The sequence below is a fragment of the Hylobates moloch genome, unplaced genomic scaffold (assembly GCF_009828535.3).
Source record: "Hylobates moloch isolate HMO894 unplaced genomic scaffold, HMol_V3 SCAFFOLD_15, whole genome shotgun sequence".
NCBI lineage: Eukaryota > Metazoa > Chordata > Mammalia > Primates > Hylobatidae > Hylobates > Hylobates moloch.
Window position 1 is genome coordinate 3,079,822 of NW_026652290.1, and position 15,328 is coordinate 3,095,149.

Sequence of the window (15,328 nt, forward strand, 5' to 3'; positions counted from 1 at the left end):
AAAAAAAAAAAAGGCAGGGACACGCGCAGACACGCTCCCAGATGCTGGCTGCTCAGAGCCGAACCGGCAGTCTGGGGTCTGGGGACTGGCCACTGCTGACGGGGTGCTGGCGAGGTCTGGCTGGGCAGGGCTGGTGGCCTTGTGTGGACCTGCTGCTCTACCCACATGGGGCTGGGACCTCATGGGCGTGGGGTGATGGAGCCAGGAGGACCAAGGCAGGGTGGGCATGGCATCCCCTCACTCCAATCAACCCACTGCCCAGGTCATGGCATGGGAAAGCACCACACTTCCTCGAAGAGGCGGCTGGTCTAGGCCTGGCGGGGCTCACCTCCAGGTGGCTCCTCAGCTCCCCACCCCAGACACGCAGGTTCTCTGCAGAGAAACTTCAGGAAGCCAGGCCTAGAGCTGCCTGGTATGAACAGATCCTACCTACTCAGCCCATTCCTGGAGGGAGCCAGGGATTGTAAGGTAAAGAGCCCCGGGCTAGGGGCCAACAGGCCAGGGCTCGCCATCGCAGCACCGCACAGCTCCCCCAAGCCGCGTGGCCTCCAGAGACAGCTCCTCTGTAAGGGGGACGGCACTCCCTCCCACACAGATCCTGCAGAAGCAGCAAGAGCTTGGCATGGAGCAGACGCTATCCTAGGAAAGGGATACAGCAGTGACGGGAGCAACAGACACGTCACAGGACACAAATCAGAAAATGGGATGATTTCCAACAAGCCGCGGTAACTCACACCTGTACTCCCAGCACTCTGGGAGGCCGAGGTGGGTGGATCACTTGAGGTCAGGAGTTCGAGACCAGCCTGGGTCAATATGGTGAAACCCCATCTCTACTAAAAATACAAAAATTAGCTGAGCCTGGTGGTGCGCACCTGTAGTTCCAGCTACTCAGGAGGCTGAGGCAGGAGAATCGCTTGAACCTGGGAGGTGGAGGTTACAGTGAGCTGAGATCGCACCACTGCACTCCAGTCTGGGTGATGGAGTGAGACTCTGCATGAAAAAAAAAAAAAGTAACCAGAAAATGGGATGATTTCTGACAGAGGTCAGGCCCATCTCTGATAAAAAAAAAAAGAGATGGGCCGGGCACAGTGGCTCAGTCCTATAATCCCAGCACTTTGGGAGGCCAAGGTGGGAGGATCACTTGAGCCTAGGAGTTCGAGACCAGCCTAGGTAACATAATGAGACCCTGTCTCTAAAAAAAAAGGAAAGGAGATTTTTTCAAATTTACATGGAACAATAAAAATTTTGAAAAGAAAGGAGGGCCGGGCACAGTGGCTCATGCCTGTAATCCAAACACTTTGGGAGGCTGCAGTAGGAGAATCACTTGAGCTCAGGAGTTCAAGACCAGCCAGGGCAACATAGGGAGACCCTATCTCTAAAAATAATAAAAACAAAATTAGCTGGGCACGGTGGCATGCACCTGTGGTCCCAGCCACTCAAGAGGCTAAGGTGGAAGGATTGCCTGAGCTTGGGAAGTTGAGGCTGCAGTGAGCTATGAGCCCACCACTGTACTCCAGCCTAGGTGACAGAGCGAAACTCTGTCTCAAAGCAAAAAAACAAAAAGGATTAGCCAGGCACGGTGGCAAGCACCTGTGGTCCCAGCTACTTGGGAGGCTGAGGCGGGAAGATCAGTGGAGCCCAGGAGTCTGAGATTGCAGTGAGCTATGACTGTACCACTGCACTCCAGCCTGGGCCACAGACTGAGACTCTCGTTTCTAAAAAAAAAAAAAAAAAAATGAAAAGAAAGAAAAGGAGGATGCAAAGATCCAGCAATTGGCTGGGCGCGGTGGCTCACGCCTGTAATCCCAGCACTTTGGGAAGCCGAGGCGGGCGGATCACGCTGTCAGGAGATAGAGACCATCCTGGCTAACACCGTGAAACCCCGTCTCTACTAAAAACACAAAAAAATTTGCCGGGCGTGGGGGCGTGCGCCTGTAGTCCCAGCTACTCTGGAGGCTGAGGCAGGAGAATGGCGTGAACCCGGGAGGCGGAGCTTGCAGTGAGCCGAGACCGAGCCACTGCACTTCAGCCTGGGCAACAGAGCGAGACTCCGTCTCAAAAAAAAAAAAAGAAAAAAAGATCCAGCAATTAGGCTTTGGCGGCCGAAAGGTCTCAATGACCATTCCTTTGTCAGAGCCTGTGTGTTCCCTGTTCCTACTGCCTGGGTCACTTTCCTCCAGATACCTTCATGCCCTCCTCTACCTGAAGCTGCAGTCTCCTGGGGCGTTCTCTCTCCTTCCCTGCACTGCTTTTCTCCTTGGACCTGGCCAAGTTTGGACACACTGAATAGCTTACTTATTAATCTTGTTGATTACCTGTGTAATCCTCCACAAGCAGTAGCTTTCTTTTTCCTATTCAAGGCCTTTTGTCCTTTTATTCACTGCTGTATCCGAGTGCACACAGCAAGTGCTCACTCATTATCTGTTGAATGAATGAATGAACAGAGGAGGCGAGGTCTCCACTGAGACTGACTGGTGGGAAGGGGCCAGCCACAGACAACTTGGGGCACAGTGTGTTAGGCAGAAGGAACAACAGCTGCAAAGCCTCAAGATGAGAGAGGCTTCTACGTTTCAGGATGAAGATAAGTGGGGGGCCCAATGCAGAGGTCTGTGCAGATGACATGAGAGAGATGACAAAGTGGGCCTCCTGAGCTGTCCTAGGCAGGGACCTGATGGGGCCTGCCCTCCCCCCGCCGTTCCCTCCTCCATGGCACTGGCCCTCTGTCCTTGGCCCTGCGTTGGCTGCTCCATCTACTCAGCCCCACCCTGGCCCCATTCACTATGGTCCCTGCCATTCTCTGTGTGAAATACCTTCTTGCCCCCTCAATCAGCCCAGCCCCCTTCCAGGCTGGGCACGGTGGCTCACGCCAGCAATTTGGGAGGCCAAGGCGGGCGGATCACTTGAGGCCTGGAGTTTGAGACCAGCTTGGCCAATACAGCAAAACCTCGTCTCTACTAAAAAGACAAAAAATTAGCCAGGTGTGGTGACGGGCGCCATGTGGTCCCAGCTACTCAGGAGGCTGAGGCAGGAGAATCGCTTGAACCCAGGAAGCGGAGGCTGTAGTCACCTTCCAAAAAGCCTTCCCATCTGAAACCATCCTGACCAATATCAGAGTCCTGGGAGGCTGGGAGGCTGTCCCTTCCACCATGGTTTTAAGGGATTTTTTTTTTTTTTTTTTTTGGAGATGGAGTCTCGCTCTGTCCCCCAGGCTGGAGTGCAGTGGTGTGATCTTGGCTCACTACAACTGTGTCTCCCAGGTACAAGCAATTCTCCTGCCTCAGCTTCCTGAGTAGCTGGGATTACAGGTGTCCACCACCATGCCTGGCTAATTTTTTTGTATTTTTAGTAGAGCTGGGGTTTTCACCATGTTGGCCAGGCTGGTCTCGAACTCCTGACCTCAAGTGATCCGCCCGCCTGGGCCCCACAAAGTGCTGGGATTATAGGCGTGAGCCACCACACCCAACCTGGGATCATTTTATCCTAAGGGGTAAAGGGACCATTTTATCTCAGAGTCCTGAGAATGGTCAAGATGAGTTCAGATGGGGAAGAAACACACCTTAGGATAAAATGATCCACTAAAACCATGGTGGACAGGGACAGCCTCCCAGCCTCATGCATGTCTCCTGGCCTTGATGTGCTGTTTATTAAGCTGTCAGAAAAAATTAGAGGCGACCTAAATGGTCCACAACAGGGGACAGGTGAAGTGTGCTCAGGCCTATGACAAAAGGCTTCCAATCATTAAAAGGAACAAAAGGGCCAGGCGCTGTGGCTCACATCTGTAATCCCAGCACTTTGGGAGGCCAAGGCAGGCGGATCACTTGAGGTCAGGAGTTTGAGAGCAGCCTGGCCAACATGACAAAACCCCGTCTCTACTAAAAAAATTAGCCGGGCATGGTGGTGGGTGCCTGTAACCCCAGCTACTCGGGAGGCTGAGGCAGGAGAATTGCTTGAACTTGGGAGGCGGAGGTTGCAGTGAGCCCAGATCGCGCCACTGCGCTCCAGCCTGGGCGACAGGGCGAGACTCCGTCTCAAAAAATAAATAAATAAATAAATGGACAAAAGACCATTTCATGGCATGGGACTATATGTACAAAGAATCCAAGAGTCAGGCAGAATCTATTAAAAATACCTGTGTTTGACAATGTACCCGGAAGGGTTATGAGATTAGTGGTGATTCTTTTTTCTCCTTTTTGTTTATCTGCCTCCTAGGCAGGGTGGATAAGAGAAGGGATGAGGCCCCAGGCATGGTCAGGCGGGAGGGTGGGTCCAGCCCCGTCCTGCTGGTGGAATGTCCTGTGCTCACCAGGCGTGGGCTCCTCTCCAGCCACCGCAACCTGAGTGGGGAGAGGTATCCCCTAGAGATACCCAATAGTTAGGTCCGGAAAGCGGGGGAGACAGGCAGGTGGGACTAGCTGTGTGACCTTGGGCTTCAGGGTCCTGAGTAGAAAGGACTTTTCTATTCCATCGTCCTGAGGCTTTAAAGTGGGGCCAGGGAGCGGGCTTGGCAAACTCTCAGGTGCTGTGCACTTCAGTGACACACCTGGGAGGAACGTGGAGAAGAGACAATTTCAGGAGCCCACAGGCTGAGGAGCCCCCCAAGTCCTCAAGTCTAACACCAGAAACGGTCACTGGGGTTGCCACCTGGCCAAAGCGCCACCTCTGAGACGAGGCTTCTCGGGAAAACCTTCTCCACCCCCCTAACTTCTAAAGGCCATCCAACCTGTCTCCACTCCTGCCTGTCACCAGACCAGCCTCTGAGCCACCCTCCCTGTTCTGCCCTGCTCTGTTCCCTTGCGGCGGGCACCAGGGTTTAGAGCCGGGCCGCACGAGGCTTGCTGTCTTGTGGCTGGTTCCCATCCACTTTCTACCCAAGTCCGTGCCTTGCATGTGGAACCAGCCTGAGAGCTCCCTGTGGGCAGCTGATCGACTGCTTCCTTCCCTCCTCCCTGTTCCACTCACCCACCTCTGCAGCTGGCCGGCAAAACTTTTCTAGGTCTAGGACAGGTGTCCACATGCCTAGACACCCACCTGGAAAGAACAGGAGAGCTCTCCACTTGGTGACAGGCCAGAAAATCCACACTCTGGCCTGCCTTCCATCTCAAGAGCTCAAGAAAGAGACCAGTGGGGGCAGAGAGAGAATAACTGCATAGGGGTGGACTCGCCTTGGGCCCCCCTTGCTCTAAGTGGCAGATGTGATTGTGCCCCAGAGGAGAGGGGATTCCCAGGCCAGACTGCTTCTCCCGCCCTGCCACCGTTTGGGGCACCTGGGCTAATTTGTCCCTGTGAGACCAAGGCTTGGCCAAGCCGAGCCAGCCCTCTGGCCTGGAGATGTGGGAGGGGCCAGCCCTCAAGAAACTCCCTCCATAGCTCGGGAAGTTCCATTGATCTCATTGATCTGCTGGGAGAGTCCACACCCAGCAGCAGGACTCCAGACCCAGCCGAAACCAGAGAGGGCCCCCAGGGCCGCACCCAGCGCCAGCTGCCTGCTCTCAGGGCGTGCCACCTGATGTCCCATGCTCTCCTCTCTTCTTCGCTCGTGCTCCCCACAGCCCGCTGCTGATTAAGAAGCTGCCTTCCCCTCTGTGACATCCTGTGTGAGGCCTGAGTGTGGCTGTGGCCTCCTGTTTGACGGATGTGAATCCGCCCCTGCACCTCCTACTCTGATGGCAGTGGTGGGCAGGGATCTAAACCACAGAGGCAGCTGCTGACCCCTACGGCATCTGTGCCAACTCAGATGCCTGTAGCCGCTTTGCAAGTGCCCATGTCGCCCTGGGAAGCCCAATCTCCCAGAAGTACCAGGCAGGTCCCTGGCCAGCAGCTTAGCAACCAAACCTTGGCTGAAGGGCAGTTCCATGGAGTAGGATCTAGGGGAACACAAACCAGAGGGAATGGGGGCATGAACGGAGGACTGTCGTCCCTGCTGTTGCTAAGTAGTAAAAGGGATTGAGAGCTAGCTATGGCTGGATGTGACTTTAACACTTTACATCCATCTCATTTAATTCTTACAATTACTTATGAAGTGATCGATTCGGAGTGGCCCCAAGCTCAAACACTTAAGAGTCCAAGTCCTTTGCCAAGCTCAGTGGCTTATGCCTGTAATCCCAGCATTTTGGGAGGTCGAGGCAGGAGGATCCGCTGAACCTAGGAGTTCAAGACCAGCCTGAGCAACTTAGGGAGACCTTGTCTCAGCAACAAAACTTAAAAATTAGCTAGCCATGGTGGCACACACTTGTAGTCCCAGCTACTCAGGAGGCTGAGGTGGGAAGATCACTTGAGCCCAGGAGGTTGAGGCTGCAGTGAGCTATGATGGCACCACTGTGCTCCAGCCTGGGTAATAGAGCAAGACCTTTTCTCAAAAAAAGAAAAAAAAAAATCCAAGTCCCAATTTGCATTCCAATCTGACTGCAGAATCCTCTGCTCAGGTCAGGCCTTTCTCCCAGGACAAAGGCGCTGCCTGCTCGCAGGCTGGATGGGCCCCATCTGGGGTCAGCCTCCATTCCCCCCCACCATCTATCCTATGGAATCACAACCATCCCTCAACCCCAAAAGGATCCTCCCGCCGTGCCTAGACTCCTCCTGAAGTTTCTTTTCTGTTGCCCCTCCTGGGCCTGTGAGGATGGGGTGGAAGGTGGGAATGTATCCCCATTCTGGAGACCTTAGCCCCCTTTCACAATCCAACACCAGACTCTCTCTCCAGGGAAGTGACTGGCAGAAAGTCAAGTCCAGGGAAAAGCAAAACCATTCTGGGGAGAAGATGGACCACCTGCCTGGGGCTGGTGTGGAAAGGCCACCCCGGCCGTCCAATCAGGCCCCTTTCTAGGAACTCCTACCTGTCCTAAAACTGGAACAGCTGTCCCCAGAAGCTTCCAGATGTCAGCTCCAGGAGGTGGGGATTGTGCTGGCCTCATCCAGGTGCCTCATGGGAGGGACTGGAATTTTATTTAAACAGCTCCCTCACTTCCTTCAAAGCTTTGCTCAAATGTCACCTTCTGGCAGAGGCCCATTCTAGCCACCTGTTAAAGTTGTAACCTGTCCCCTAGCAGGCAGGTTCCCAATTGTTGCTCTAGTTCTTTTTACCCTATAGCCTGTATCACTTTTTAACACAATTTATTAGTTACTTTTACTTTCTGTCACGCAGGCTTCTCACCTTTTAGAAAGAACTTTCCACAATGGCAGACATCTTTGCTTTGTTTAAGGATCACATCCAACATCTAGAACCACACAAGAGGCATCAGAAAATACTTGAATGGGCCAGGTGCGGTGGTTCACGCCTGTAATCCCAGCACTTTGGGAGGCCGAGGCGGGCAGATCATGAGGTCAGGAGATCAAGACCATCCTGGCCAACATGGTGAAACCTTGTCTCTACTAAAAATACAAAAAATTAGCCGGGCATCGTGGTGGGCGCCTGTAGTCCCAGCTACTCCAGAGGCTGAGGCAGGAGAATGGTGTGAACCCGGGAGGCGGAGCTTGCAGTGAGCCGAGATCGTGCCACTGTACTCCAGCCTGGGTGACAGGGTGAGACTCTGTCTCAAGAAACAAAAAGAAAATACTTGAATGAATGAACGAACAGTTAAGACTGACTAGGGATTAACTAGAAAAGCTATCTGCCAATCACTGACCCCACAAAACACTGAGGTAGGACCCCACAGGGTTCTCAGGGAACTTCCCTACTCTGTCCTCAAGTCTCCAGCCAAGGCCAGGGCCCTGTGGACGTCATGCGTGGCATCCTGTTTGGAATACCCTTGTGGACCCTGCCTTTAACCAAAGTTCCAGGACCCCCAGAGAATTCCAGAATTATATTAAATGTTAATATTATTTACTAGAGGGCTGGGCGCAGTGGCTCACGTCTGTAATCCCAGCACTTTGGGAGGCTGAGGCAGGTGGATCACATGAGGTCAGGAGTTAGAGACCAGCCTGACCAACATGGTGAAACCCCCCCTCTACTAAAAATACAAAAATTAGCCAGGTGTGGTGGTGCATGCCTGTAATCCCAGCTACTCAGGAGGCCGAGGCAGGAGAATTGCTTGAACCCAGGAGGCAGAGGTTGCAGTGAGCCGAGATCGCGCCACTGCACTACAGCCTGGGCGACAGAGCAAGACTCAGACTCAAAACAAAAAAACAAACAAAAAAATTAGCTGGGTGTGGTGGCGGGTGCCTGTAATCCCAGCTACTCGGGAGCCTGAGTCAGGAGAATGGTGTGAATCCAGGAGGCGGAGCTTGCAGTGAGCCGAGATCGCGCCATTGTACTCCAGCCTGGGCAACACAGCAAGTCTCCATCTCAAAACAAACAAACAAACAAAAAATTAGCTGGGCATGGTAGTGGGCGTCTGTAATCCCAGCTACTGGGGAGGCTGAGGCGGGAGAATCACTTGAACCCAGGGAGGCTGCAGTGAGCCGAGATCATGCCATTGCACTCCAGCCTGGGCCACAGCGCAAGACTCCATCTCAAAAAAAAAAAATGTGTGTGTGTGTGTGTGTGTGTATATAAAATTTATTACAGTCATATGGTCATGTGCCCAGATGTCCCTCTCATCAAACTCTGGGAACACTGAGTCAGGTGTCTCGAGAGAAGGCTCCAGTCTCTGCCGAATTCCTGAAGGGTAGAGTCAGGTGCCTTTCAGCCTCCTCGTCCCCACGCCCAGAGCAGCCTCTCCTAGCTCAAGAATTCGCTGTGGTTCCTGGGAAGAAGAGTGGGGTGAGTATTCAAAGCCACTTTCCTCTAAGAGGCAGGGCTGTGGGGAAGGCCACCCCAAAAGGACCCGAGCAAAGCCACGGCCACGGGCACAGCGAGCGAGGGTCTCCTTGGAATTCTTAAGGAGCCAGGCCTGGGGAGGGCAAGCAGTGCTGGTGGCCCCGCTGGGGTACGCCTGTCTCCTGCCCTGTCCCCAGTTTTCTCCCTGCAAACTGCTCCTGACAGAGGAAAATAGCATTGCCAAGCAGACCTAGCATGCCTCGCGCCAGGAGGAACCCTGAGAACGACATGACCTAAGAGAGATAGGAGGGCCTCTCAGAGCTGAGGACTGAGGTCAGATAAGTCCAGGCAGCCAGTGCTGCTCAAAGCAGCCGGCCCAGGAGAAAGAACATTGGTCTCTTGGGCCTCCCTTCTGGCCCCCAACTCAGGTGTCTCAACAGCTGCTTTTGACTCATCTGGAAAGACCAGGAAGAGCGAATAGCTCCCCGGGGAAACTAAACCCCTTAGATGGCTCCTGGACGCTCTTGCCAGAGATGCGCAGATCTCCCACAGTGCGAGCAGGGGCTCAAGGGCCACCTGGCCCCAGGCAGCACTTCGTCTTCTGAAGGGAGGGTCCCGGGGCCGGGAAGTCCTGGCAGGTGAGGACATCCTCTCCCCAAGCAAGGTTGAAAGGGGGCACAGTGGCATTCCTAGAAAGTCTCCTAATGCCAACAGAGCAGCATAGGCCTGTGCTCTCTGCCCTGCCACCCAGCAGGGTGAGGAGGGTGTACCCAGCAAGCACTCCTCAGCTGAGGCAGAACTCAGAGCAGGTTTAATCCTGCACCCTCCGACATCCCCACCACAGGAAAGACTCCCAGGCAACCGGCTGTCACTCTTGGCCCTCCCAAGGAGCAAGGGAAGCATCAAGGGCCACTGGAATGCAAGGTCCATTTAGGAGAGTCCGCGTCCTCCACTGCTGCCCTCAATTCCTGAAAAAGGTCCTCACTGAAAAACTTCTGACCCCTAGAGACTTTTTTTCTTTTTTTGAGTTAGGGTCTCACTCTGTCACCCAGGCTGGAGTGCAGTGGCACCATCATAGTTCACTGCAGCCTCAAACTCTTGGGCTTAAGCGATCCTCCTGCGATCCCATGTAATTGGGACAACAGGTGCACACCACGATGCCCAACCAATTTTTTTTTTTTTTTTTTTTTTTTTTTTTTGAGACAGAGTCTCGCTCTGTCGCCCAGGCTGGAGTTCTCAGCTCACTGCAAGCTCCGCCTCCCGGGTTCACACCATTCTCCTGCCTCAGCCTCCCGAGCAGCTGGGACTACAGGCGCCCACCACCACGCCCGGCTAATTTTTTGTATTTTTAGTAGAGACATGTTTTCACTCTGCTAGCCAGGATGGTCTCGATCTCCTGACCTCGTGATCCGCCTGTCTCGGCCTCCCAAAGTGCTGGGATTACAGGCGTGAGACACCGCGCCCGGCTGATGCCCAGCTAATTTTTAAAAAAAATTTTTGTAGAGACCCGATCTCACTGTTGCCCAGGCTGGTCTTGAACTCCTAGGCTCAAGCAATCCTCCCTCCTCCACCTCCCAAAGCACTGGGATTACAGGCATGAGCCAAAATGCCCAGCCAGAGACTTTTAAAATATTACAAATTCATGAGCCGTCAGCTGATCTCCAGAGAAGACAAATTCCCTAAACCAATCAGGCACTTCCAAAAGGCCCAAGTGCCTACCCAAAGGCCTGGGAGAGACCGACGCCTCTTATGCTTCATGGAAGCTGAGTTCGCCCTCACTGGGTGCCTGCTGTGTGGCAGGCCACGCGTGCTGGTGACCTTTCTTTTTTTTTTTTTTTTTGAGACGGAGTCTCGCTCTGTCGCCCAGGCTGGAGTGCAGTGGCACAGTCTCGGCTCACTGCAAGCTCCGCCTCCCGGGTTCATGCCATTCTCCTGCCTCAGCCTCTCCGAGTAGCTGGGACTACAGGCGCCCGCCACCGCGCCCGGCTAATTTTTTGTATTTTTAGTAGAGACGGGGTTTCACCATGGTCTCGATCTCCTGACCTCATGATCCGCCCGCCTCGGCCTCCCAAAGTGCTGGGATTACAGGCGTGAGCCACCGCGCCCGGCCGCTGGTGACCTTTCTTATCTTCTCATCTGTGAAAACAAAGCTCAGCATGGGTCAGTGACCACACTAAGGTCACACAGCAAGAACTTGGCAAAGAACGAGTCAAAACTACACCTGAAGCCTAGAAAGACACTAAAAATCTTTTTTTTTTTAATTATTATTATTATTATTATTATTTTGAGACGGAGTCTTGCTCTGTCACCAGGCTGGAGTGCAGTGGCGCGATCTTGGCTAACTGCAACCTCCGCCTCCTGGGTTCCAGCGATTCTCCTGCCTCAGCCTCCCGAGTAGCTGGGATTACAGGCACACACCACCAAGCCCAGCTAATTTTTGTATTTTTAGTAGAGACGGGGTTTCATCATGTTGGCCAGGATGGTCTCGATCTCCTGACCTCATGATCTGTCCGCCTTGGCCTCTCAAAGTGCTGGGATTACAGGTGTGAGCCACCGTGCCCAGCTTAATTATTTTTTTATTTTTTGTTTTTAAAGACATGAAGGATAGAAGGATGAAAATAAAGGACTGTCAGGGGCCGGGTGCAGCGGCTCATGCCTGTAATCCCAGCACTTTGGGAGGCCGAGGCAGGCAGATCACCTGAAGTCAGGAGTTCAAGACCAGCCTGGCCAACATGGTGAAACCCTGTCTCTACAAAAAATACAAAAATACAAAAATTAGCTGGGCCTGGTGGCACCTGCCTGCAATCCCAGCTACTCGGGATGCTGAGGCAGGAGAACTGCTTGAACCCAGGGGGCAGAGGTTGCAGTGAGCTGAGATCACGCCACTGTGCTCCATCCTGGGCGACACAGGAGACTTCATCGCAAAGAAAAAAAAAAAGAAAAGGACTGTCAGGCAGGAGGGATATTTTTTGCTCTCTCTCTTTTTTTTTTGAGACGAAGTCTCACTCTATTACCCAGGCTAGAGTGCAATCTCACGATCTCGGCTCACCACAACCTCTGCCTCCTGGGTTCAAGCGATTCTCCTGCCTCAGCCTCCTGAGTAGCTGGGATTACAGGCGCTCACCACCATGCCCAGCTAATTTTGCATTTTTAAATAGAGACCGGTTTCACCGTGTGGGCAAGGCTAGTCTCGAACTCCTGACCTCGTGATCCACCCACTTTGGCCTCCCAAAGTGTTGGGATTACAGGCATAAGCCACCTTGCCCGGCCTAATTTTTTGCTCTCTAATTTTACACTTTCTACAATGTTTCGTTTTTCCCACTATGGGCTCCTATTGCCTTTTCTATTTTTTAAATGAACAGCGATCACCTGGGATTATGGGCCATTTTTTGTTTGTTTGTTTGTTTGTTTGTTTGTTTTGAGATGGAGTTTTGCTCTTGTTGCTCAGGCTGGAGTGCAATGGCATGATCTTGGCTCACCGCAACCTCCACCTCCCGGGTTCAAGCGCTTCTCCTGCTTCAGCCTCCCGAGTAGCTGGGATTACAGGCATGTGCCACCATGGCCAGCTAATTTTGTATGTTTAATAGAGACAGGGTATCTCCATGTTGGTCAGGCTACTCTCAAACTCCTGACCTCAGGCGATCGGCCCAACTCGGCCTCCCAAAGTGCTGGGATTACAGGTGTGAGCCACCATGCCTGGCCTTTTTTTCTTTTAATGTTGTGGTATATTAAAAAGTTATTTATACTAACGGGTCTGGCGTGGCAGTTCACACCTGTAATCCTAACACTTTGGGAGGCAGGAGGATCACTTGAGCCCAGGAGTTCAAGACTAGCCTGGGCAACATGGCAAAACCCCCTTTCTAAAAAAAAATACAAAATTAGCTGTGCATGGTGCTGCATGCTTGTAGTCCCAGCTACTCAGAAGGCTGAGGTGGGAGGATCACTTGAGCCTGGGAGGTCGAGGCTGCAGTGAGCCTCCATCTCCCAGTGATTCCACCACTGCACTCCAGCCTGGGTGACACAGCAAGACCCTGCCTCAAAAAAAGAAAAAAAAAAAGTTACTAACAGCTGGGCACAGTGGCTTACACCTGTAATCCCAACGCTTTGGGAGGCTGAAGTGTGAGGGTCACTTGAGTCCAGGAATTTGAGACCAGCCTGGGTAACATACGGTGAGATCCCATCTCTACAAATTAAAAAATATATTATTAAAGAAAAAAAGAATTTGGTCAACTTAGTTTAAAAAAAAGAAAAAGAAAAAAAGAGAAAACAGTTACTTTTTTCTGTTTTATTATTTATGAATGTAGTATCATTTTCATATAATTAAAAGCATATTAATCTGACACCAAAGGGGAAACTCCATTGCCTCAAGGAAGAATGGGGATGCCAAATGACCCTGGACCCTGGAAACCCTGTCCAGGGGCCCCCACAAAGATGGGCCCAGTCTAACTTCAGAGGAAAGGCGTGAACTCTGATTAGAAGCTTAAGAGCTGAGTTTTGAGTTCTGTCTGCCACAGCTAGCACTGTGGGAAGATCGCCTAAGAAAACTAAACCCCAAAGCTCAGTTCATAAAATAAAGTTGAGACATCTCTCCCACAATTCTCCTCGTGCCTCTGCTCACACAGACTCAGTTTTCCTCAAATGCCATTTTTTTTTTTTTTTTTTGAGACAGGGTCTCACTCTGTCCCCAGGCTGGAGTGTGGTGGCGCCATCATGACTCACTGCAATCTCCACCTCCTGGGCTCAGGCAATCCTCCCACCTCAGGCTCCTGAGTAGCTGGGACTACAGGTGCACGCCACCATGCCTGGCTGATTTTTTTTATTTGTAGCTACGAGGTCTCACTATGTTGCCCAGGCTGGTCTCAAACTCTTGGGCTCAGGCGATCCTCCTGCCTTGGCTTCCCAAAGTGCTGGAATTACAGCCGTGAGCCAATGCACCCAGCCTCAACTGCCACTTCTGACCTTGGCTTCCCCCGGGGCTGGGCCACAGCTCTTCTGTGGCAGCTCTGCTCTTCCTACCAGCGTTTCCTTGTCACCTTGACACACCCATTCCCTCCCTGCCCGCTCCCTGCTCAGAATCCTCTCTGTAGCCCCTTCAAGAGAACTCAAGTTTCTCTTGAACTACAAACTCCTGCAGGGGGTCCCTGGAGCCCAGGTTAAGGCTGCCGGCAGTCGCAAACGGATCCCCAGGGGAAGGGGCGCCCTCCTCACTCAAAGCTCACCTGTTCAGGTGAGAGCCTCAAAGCGCCACTCTACAGCTCCCCTGGTTACGGTCAGTTCTCCCCACAGCCAAGGCCCAGTGTGTCCACCAATCGTCCAGCCGGAACAAACTAAGACACACTTTCTTTGGCAAGATATTATTTTCCACTTCTCTCCAAATCCCACAGCGCAAACCCCACCCGTCAGCATGGAGGGGAGACTGGGTCTCCACACAGTCATGTTAAGGTGTCCAAAGCCGCCCCGGCTGGAGAAAGGCCGGAGACCGAAGTCCCTCCCGCGGGCTTCCTGCGTCCGGGGATTAGGAGGCACAAAGGGCCGGCAGGGACACAGCCCAGATGGCAGGGGCAGGGGCTAAGCCGCCGGGGCACCGCGCTCCGGCCGCCGCCCGTGGGGAGGGGGTCACCGCAGACGCGCGTCGCCAACCCCGCTGGCCTGACGCCTGCACGTGGGCCCGGGGACTCTGTCTCTGCCCGCGGTGCCCCCCGCACCCCCAGCCGACCCGGGCACCTGTTCTACTGCTCTCCTGAGCCAACATTATTGTGCAAACCCAAGCCCAAGTTTCAGTCATCGCGCGGATCGGGCAGAGAAGTTCCCCGCGGAACTTTCTACAGGTGTCTCTCTCCCACGCCAGCACAGCGACGCGGACAGGGGCGAGGCGCGCGGACCTGGGCGCAGCCCTCCCGCCCTGGCCCGACAGCCCAGGGGTCCTGGGCCTCCCCGGCCTCCCTGCCCCGGGTGGGAGCCCCGAGGGGGCGGGCCCGGCTGGGCGAGTCCCGCGCGCACCTAACCTGGAACCCCGGGCCGGCCCCCGCCCGAGGCCTCGGCGTCCCTCGGCGCCCACCGCCGGCCCCGCTCGCTCCGCCGCGCCTGCCCACCGGCTGCTGGGCGGCCGTCTCCTTCCTGCTCACCTCCGGCGCGGCGAGCCTGGGGCGGAGCCGCGCTATTTACATAAAGGGCGAGACTACCGGGGCCCAGCGCCCCGCCCCCCAGCTCGGCGCCGCTGGGGCGGGGGCACCCTCGGGGGTGGGGGCTGCGCTCCCGCCAATCCGCGGCCCCGGGGAGCGCGGGGCGGGGCCTCGCGAACTGGCTCGGGGCTCCGCGGGCCCGCCCCGGCCTCACCTGCGCGCACCTAGACGCAGAACGGTACGCCGCGCCCAGTGTCCCACCGCCTCCCGCAAGCGGAAATAGTTCCCGGAACGCCCGCGGTCCGGGGCCGCCTCTCAGACTCCAGGGGAGCCGTCCCTCCAACTCCCCGGAGCTGCCGAGGGAGGGGCGGATCCGGGCCAGCTCCTCTGCCAGAGCCCAGCCCAGAGAGGGTGACCGGGGGACGCAGGGCCGGGTTTCCAGCCCCACGAGAGGGATGGTGTGGGGACCGGGTCGTCGCGGCGAGACGCCTTTCCTCGGGGGGGCGCCCACCTC

General features: G+C 54.4%; 1 protein-coding gene across 8 annotated transcripts in view; it reads right to left on the minus strand.

The window, feature by feature from the left end:
* LLGL2 (LLGL scribble cell polarity complex component 2) overlaps positions 1–14,826 on the minus strand; it is a 49,256-nt gene extending 34,430 nt beyond the window's left edge. For 6 of the 8 annotated variants that reach the window (XR_009210029.1, XM_032178705.2, XM_032178704.2 and 3 more), the window contains exon 1: positions 14,693–14,794. The gene's annotated coding sequence lies outside the window, so the exon portion shown is untranslated. Of the gene's footprint in view, positions 1–14,692 lie in introns of all 8 variants that reach the window. The other 2 variants (XM_058428820.1, XM_058428819.1) reach the window with 1 other exon arrangement.
* Between the last annotated feature and the right edge of the window lie 502 nt (positions 14,827–15,328).